Consider the following 7,149-nt stretch of genomic DNA (forward strand, 5'->3'; position numbering starts at 1 on the left):
ACTGCTAGGTTGGCAGGAGCTGGGACAGAGCAATGGGAGCTCACCTTGTGGCGGGGATTCGAACCACTGACCTTCTGATCGGCAAGCCCAAGAGGCTCAGTGGTTTAGACCATAGCGCCACCCAAGTCCCATGCATCATGGAGCATAAAATAACATCAACAATAGTGTGATTGAAGATTATGAGCATCTGATCTTGGGAACCAGCTTGATTTATTAGACCCATCCATCTTCGCTGTGTGGAAAAACTACCTGTACTCCCCTTTCCGCTAGTCCATGGGGAGTTCTCCAGTACATCTGTGTCATTCATAGGTATTCAGTTTCCCTTACAATGAACTCAGTTGTACTTGTTTCTGCCTTTGCCCTATTAATTTGCATGGCATGGCTTACAAATCCAGTCCTCCACTGACAAATTCAGTCCTCTGCCTTTCCTGCTTTTCTGCATTTTAAATTTTTATTTAACCAGATTTATATACCACTTAATAAAACAACAATAGCCCTCTAAGTGGTTTACATGAAATAATATAAAATATTCAGAAGAACATACCAATAGACTCACCAGACTTGCTTTTAGACATTATTGAAATATGGATAAAATCAACAGTTTTGGAAGCAAATGTGCTTCATAAAAGTGGCATGCCAGTGTAGGCTTGCCTAAACCAAAAAGTTTTGAGCGGATGTCAAAAATGGTGCAATGAAGGCTAATATCAATAGACTGGGAGCTCCAGAGAATAAGTACTGCCGTAATTGACTGATACCTCTCAAGGGCAGAACAAACATACAATGTGCTCGTAAAAGTGCCAATTCTGCAGATTAAAGTGGCCAGAGTGGACTCATCTTTCGAAGCAATCCTGCAATCCTATGCATGCTTACTTATGCATGTTTATAAGTTCCACTGAGTCAAAGAGACTTACTTCCAAGTAAGCAAGCCTGGGATTGTAGCCTCCCTTGTTCACTCCTATATCTACTGTTTTCCTTTATATTTCATTGTATAAAATTTCCAGCGACAATAAATAAATAATGGGCTTGAAATATAATTTTTAGGGTTGTAGATGTGACACAATTCCTTCAATTAGCATTTTTTAAATGTATTATAGTAAATAGTCTCTGAAGTGGGTGAGGGAGCTTTAACCCTTCGCCTCTTGATGGGGTTTCAAACCCACTTTGACTCCTCTCCAAGCCTGTTGTTTGCATTAGAATGAAAGTTTCTATTGGCACAACAGTGAGAGGCAAATAGTTGTAAGCCATCCAGAAAACTTTATGTTATGGGGGTGGCATTGACTGTCACAAACAAACAAACAATTGACACCTCTAAGATTTCGGCATGCATTGCTCCCCATTCGCACACTTATTTCTTTCGCTTTTGCAACAGTGAGGACTAGAATCTTGTTTTGTTTTAAAACTGTGCATCAAAGAAGAAATCCCGAGGCTGTTCCAAATCACAGCATACACAAGGGAATTTCTTTTTTTTAAAAAAAGGAAGGAAAAAAAGCACCACACACAATCCAACTTGTACTCAGAAGACCTATCAGGTTTCTTCTCGGTGATTATTTTGATAGCAGATCCTGAAACAAAGAAGGTAAAACTACTGCAAGCTTTTATTTGCCTTTTGAGTTCAAAGCAGCAGTGGGAATGAATTCCTAGCCTTATCGCTGGATTGTTTGAGTGAAACAGTGCCCCGGTGGAAGCCTTTGCACTGATCTCCAGTTGGCATTACAACCCAGAAGCAACGATAAAGGTGCACACAGAGAGATACCTGTCCTCAGCATCTCCCAGATGTGATTGCCAGTGAGAAGGAGCTCTCAAAATTCTGCAGGGCTGGAGTGGTGGAGGGAATGGAGCATGGGGGGAGAGATCAGTTGAGAGGGCTACTTGCTGTACTTAATAGTGGCAGTTCTGCTTTGCAGCCATGGTTTTCCCACCCATATATCTGTGCCAGGGCAATGTTTCCCAAAATTCCCCATCCACCACGGACCACCTGAAAATTGCTGCAGGTAATTGCCCTAGCACACAGAACGATTTTCCTGCTTGTTGTAGCAATTGCGACGAACTGCGCTACTTTTATTTCTTACACATCGTGTATTGCTGCATTAGAATCCAAACTGCAATGCAATTAAACGCAACCTGGAAGAACCGAAAGGAGCAATAAAAAATATAATGAAAAATATAAATATGAGTATTTAATGCGACTGACGTGCTGTCCAGCCTGTCGCCAGCAACAAAACCACAGACACGCCATGGGGCGTCTGAATGATGCTTGCAGACCACCCGTGGACCACCATTTGGGAACTGCTGTGCTAGGGAATGCAAGAGAGAGACAGAGCTGGGAAGGGAACCTGTGCCATTGCTGTCCTATGTGGTGATGATAAGGTGGCTTGACACCCAGGGACGAAAAAGAGGATTTCTTTCACCCAAAAAATAGGGCATCAATTTGCATGAAATTTGCATATGCATATTGCAAACTGATAATTTCTATAATTTAAGTAGAAATACAGTGCATCTCATCTGAGTAGAAAAGGCACCATGCAGCTTGCGTACTCAGTCTGCTGGCTGTAGATAGACAATTACGAGGGTTCCTTCTCCTCCTTTGTATGATTCCTTAGTTTCAAGCCAGACTTGGACTGGGCAAACCTCAAACAGAGGCAGTGTGGTGTAGTGATTAGAGTGTTCAACCAGCCATGAAGCTTACTAGGTGGCCTTAGGCCAGTCACTGCCTCTAGGCCTACCCTACCTCACAGGGTTGTTGTGAAGATTAAATGAGAAGAGGGGAGTACCATGTACATCACCTTGAGCTCATTGGAGAAAAAGGTAGTCTAAAAATGCTACAAATAAATAATAAACAAACCGATAAATAAATGATACCTTCAAATAGAGGGCTGTCCTCCGTAAAGCAGGGCACAGGGCCACCCTATGTACTGAGCCAGTTTGAAAGTTTGTTAGCTGAATTTCTGGCATTTTCATGGATTATAAGCATTCCCAAAAAATATATCATGTGTTCCTGATTTCTCTCCCCAACCACAGGTTTTGTTTACATCATCTCTGACAAATGAATACCATTTGGAATTATATTCATTTATGTCCTTGTATGTTAGAAAGCCCCTTATTTCTTTGATGCCAAATGCCAAAATAAAAAATAAAAGAATGGGAAACGGAAGGATTTGATTCTGTTCCTTTTGAGCAGCTCAGCATCAGAGGGGGAAAAGCAACACCTTGTTTTACTTCAGAAACTTTGACTGAAAGAAACCAAAGCAATAAAGAAGACCAAACAACAAACCAAATATTATTTGCAAGCGTTTAAAAAAGAGGTATTACTCTATTTGCAAGCATTTTAAAAATGGTAGTGGAATGAAAAGGCAAACTTCACATTGTGACTTACCTTATGCAAAATCTGTGAAGGTCAAGTTCTGAGAATCGCAAGTAGCTATTTTTCTCAGTTCCACCACGAATTCTAAGAGGTTTACTTTTTGGAAAAAGAGATTGCTACGAAACGCCAGTTCTGCACCTTGGAAGGTGAAGACAGACAAGGAGACTGGGAAAGAGGCTCAGGTATACAGAAGAACAGAAGAGAAAGTCAAAAGGCAGCTGAGAGGCTATAAAAAGAGAGAAAAAGGGAAAGAACATGAGAGGGGTTGGATGTCAAAGAAAAAGTGACTTGAAACAGGAAAACTGACCTGACTCTGTTTGTCTACTGTTCCTTTGGGGTTTGCAGCTCAGTGTCCTGGTAGCTTCCAAGCAAGGCAGTCGGTCACCCGAGAGATGGAAAAGGACTGCCCTACAAACAGGGGCAAAATATTCTCAAGTACTACTCTCTGCATTTAAGGTTTGAGAGATTTGGGGGCAATGCTAACCCAGCAAGCCCGCTCACAATATCAAATTGCCAGGAAGTGCCCTAACAGTTTCCATCAACAACATATACTTTTATAAACTTATTCTGAAAGGGCACATTAAAAAGAGTTAATAGGTATTCTGTATTTACAAAGCTGTAGTATCAAAGTTGGTTATGGTGTTTGGTTTTCAACAGCAAAGGGCAACTTTTGGCACAAATGAGAAGACAAGCCGACTTATTGCACAAGTGCAACAACACACACCCACCCCTTTTTTGACATATGGCAACCCTAGTGTAAAGTTGAGAGTTTAGCATTATAATTCCATTTTACTACTTCTAAATGAGGTTTAGAAATAGTTTAACACCCTTAATGATTTTTAACTGAGTATTTTAGGCTGCAATTCTATGTGATACTCATTTGCCTGGCACTATGCTCCATTGAACTCAATGAGCCTTACCTCTGAGTAGACACATATGCATATTTATTTGGGTGTAAGATCCAGTCAGCTGAGCAATACACACAAATAGAATCTCACATGGAGCTGTCCTGTATAAATGAATGTTTTCCTCTCCTTTTGCTTTCTGGTAGCATTTACGAAATTTGGGGAATTGCAGATGTGCCTTTCCTCTCTCCACTCACAACTCCCATCTGTTTATTTCCTATGAGGTAAATATCCTGAGTTCCCTCAGTCTTTCTCTTCAAAATCTCGTCATTTTTGTAAGTTTTCTTTTCTCTTAACCCTTTCAAAGTTCAAATGCGAGGCCCAGGCCTGAACAAAGTAGCCAGATGAGGACTTAAAATTGCTGAGCAAAGTAGCATGAGTAATGGAATTGGTACTAGTAAGGAATGCCCCTCTGTAATTTATTTGTATGGACATATTTTTTTGATGATTTTTGTTCTTCTTCTGAGAATTTGTTGGCTTGTCTGCGTGTGAGGATGTTGCAGACTTCAGGTGATTGCTTCCAAGCTATTAACAATTGTGTGAGGGGAACACAGGAACGTAAGAAGAACTTGATGGATCAGTCCAGTGGCCCATATAACTCAGCATCCTGTTCTTGCTGTGGTGAACTAGATGCCCATGAGAACCCTTATACTACTTTTACAGATATTTTCCTCATATGTTATATAATAATTTATTATTTATACTCCGCTCATCTGGCTGGGTTTCCCCAGCCACTCTGGGCAGCTCCCAACCAAATATTAAAAACACAATACAGCACTAAACATTAAAAACTTCCCTAAACAGGGCTGCCTTCAGATTTCTTCTAAAAGTCAGATAGTTGTTTATCTCTTTGACATCTGATGGGAGGATGTTCCACAGGGCAGGCGCCACCACCGAGAAGGCCCTCTGCTTGGTTCCCTGTAACTTGGCTTCTTGCAGGGAGGGAACCGCCAGAAGGCCCTCGGAGCTGGACCTCAGCGTCCGGGCAGAACGATGGGGGTGGAGACGCTCCTTCAGGTATACTGGGCCAAGGCTGTTTAGGGCTTTAAAGGTCAGCACCAACACTTTGAATGTCCTATTTTCCAGAGACATCCCTAATTTAGAAAACGCGTCCCAGTTTCTGGTTTGATCCTGTAATGTCCCACTTTTCCTTAGGATGTCCCTATTTTCATTGAAGAAATGTTGGAGGGTACAGAGTTATCCAATCCCTCGAGCCGTCTGAAGGCAATCCTGTATAGGGAAGTTTTTTAAAAAAAAAAAGTTTAATGTTTTATTATGTTTTTATGTATGTTTGAAGCTGCCCAGAGTGCTGGGGCAACCCAATAAGATGTGTGTGGTATAAATAGTAAATTATCATTATGGAATGGGACATCCCTATTTTCATTGGAGAAATGTTGGAGGGTATGGGATCGCTTTTGGGTGTTTGCTGTCCTGCAAGCTGAGAATTTTGTAAACAAAAAAAGAAAACTAATTACAATTTCACAAGGTAGTTCAAAGGCTGCCTTTCAGATTTGACATTCTCATCCACCTGCCTCAGGTAACAGTTCCTTGAAGTAGTCTGTGGCAGCCATCTTTTTTTTTCTTTTTTTTGTTTCATCCAAGTTCCTGAGAGAATGAGCTGCCAGATTGTATTTGCTGTGCTTTCTTCCCACTTAGAGCAGCTTTTGCTACCAATGAAAACTTGAACGTCACCCCTGGGGAAGCGTTTTAAAAACTGTAAGCAATGGAAACATTCAGCAGAAAAGTCCAGAGAACTGGAGACTGCGTCACAAAACCACACACACAGATCTGTGAGATCAGGTCAGTTTGCTCCAAAATGCGTAGCGAATGACTTTCTCAAGCACCCATAGTCTGGATTACCCTACCCTACCTGTAGCTACAACCCTGGAGTGTTTGCGTGTCTTATTACAAGACTGAAGTAGAAATTCACAGGTTCTGGCAGCCAAAATAATATAAGTTTTCATTCTTTTCAAACTATTTTGTCGAAATGCGGAAAACGCAGAGTCTTTTACTCCTGTTTGGTTTAAGAATGCTTCCCCCTTTATTTATGACAACCACCCTTCTTCGAATTCTCTCCTTAGAGATTATCGCATATATGAAAAGGAATTATTGATGTTTGAAATACAGGAAAACGTAACCTTCAGAGAACAAAGATCAGAAAGCATGAGCTGCACTGCCATCTAGGTAGAAGGAAGGGGAACAACAACAAGATTCCCTTCAACATTAGGTTTTTTTGCTTCCCTGCTCCTGGTTAACTGATTCATAGAATAATAGGCTGCAGTCCAATGCACATCTGAGAGGAAACTCCATGGAGCACAGTGGAGCTTACTTCTGAGTGAAAATTCAAAGGATTATGCTGCCTTATGTTCTTTGGAGAGAAGCAACTGGAGAATTATATAAAAGGAATGTCCAATTCTGAAAGAATGGATCCCTAAATAGTTCCCAAAACAGACCTCTCACAGGTTGTAAGAGTTCAAAGGAGCCCAAAGGCAGCTCGCTGTTATTGTTGTCTTATATCCTTAGCAGCTACTGAGTCATTTCAGGCCAAATAAATAAATAAATAAATAAATAATACCCCACCCATCTGGCTGGGTTTCCCAATATTCCCAGTCGAATATTAAAAACATAATACAGCATTAAACATTAAAAACTTCCCTAAACAGGGCTGCCTTCAGATGCCTTTTAAAAAGTAGGATAGTTGCTTATTTCCTTGACATCTGATGGGAGCTGGCCTCAATGAGATAGTAAACTTGTCCATGTTTTGTACCATTTCAGACTGCAAGGTAGTTTGGAGGCTCATAAGGGGGAAAATCTTCGTAGAGATAACACTAGATGTCATGGAGAAAGTTCCCAGCCTTCTTCTCCCCTTACATGTGATCTGTC

Source organism: Podarcis raffonei, chromosome 14 (genome assembly GCF_027172205.1).
Source record: "Podarcis raffonei isolate rPodRaf1 chromosome 14, rPodRaf1.pri, whole genome shotgun sequence".
Taxonomy (NCBI): domain Eukaryota; kingdom Metazoa; phylum Chordata; class Lepidosauria; order Squamata; family Lacertidae; genus Podarcis; species Podarcis raffonei.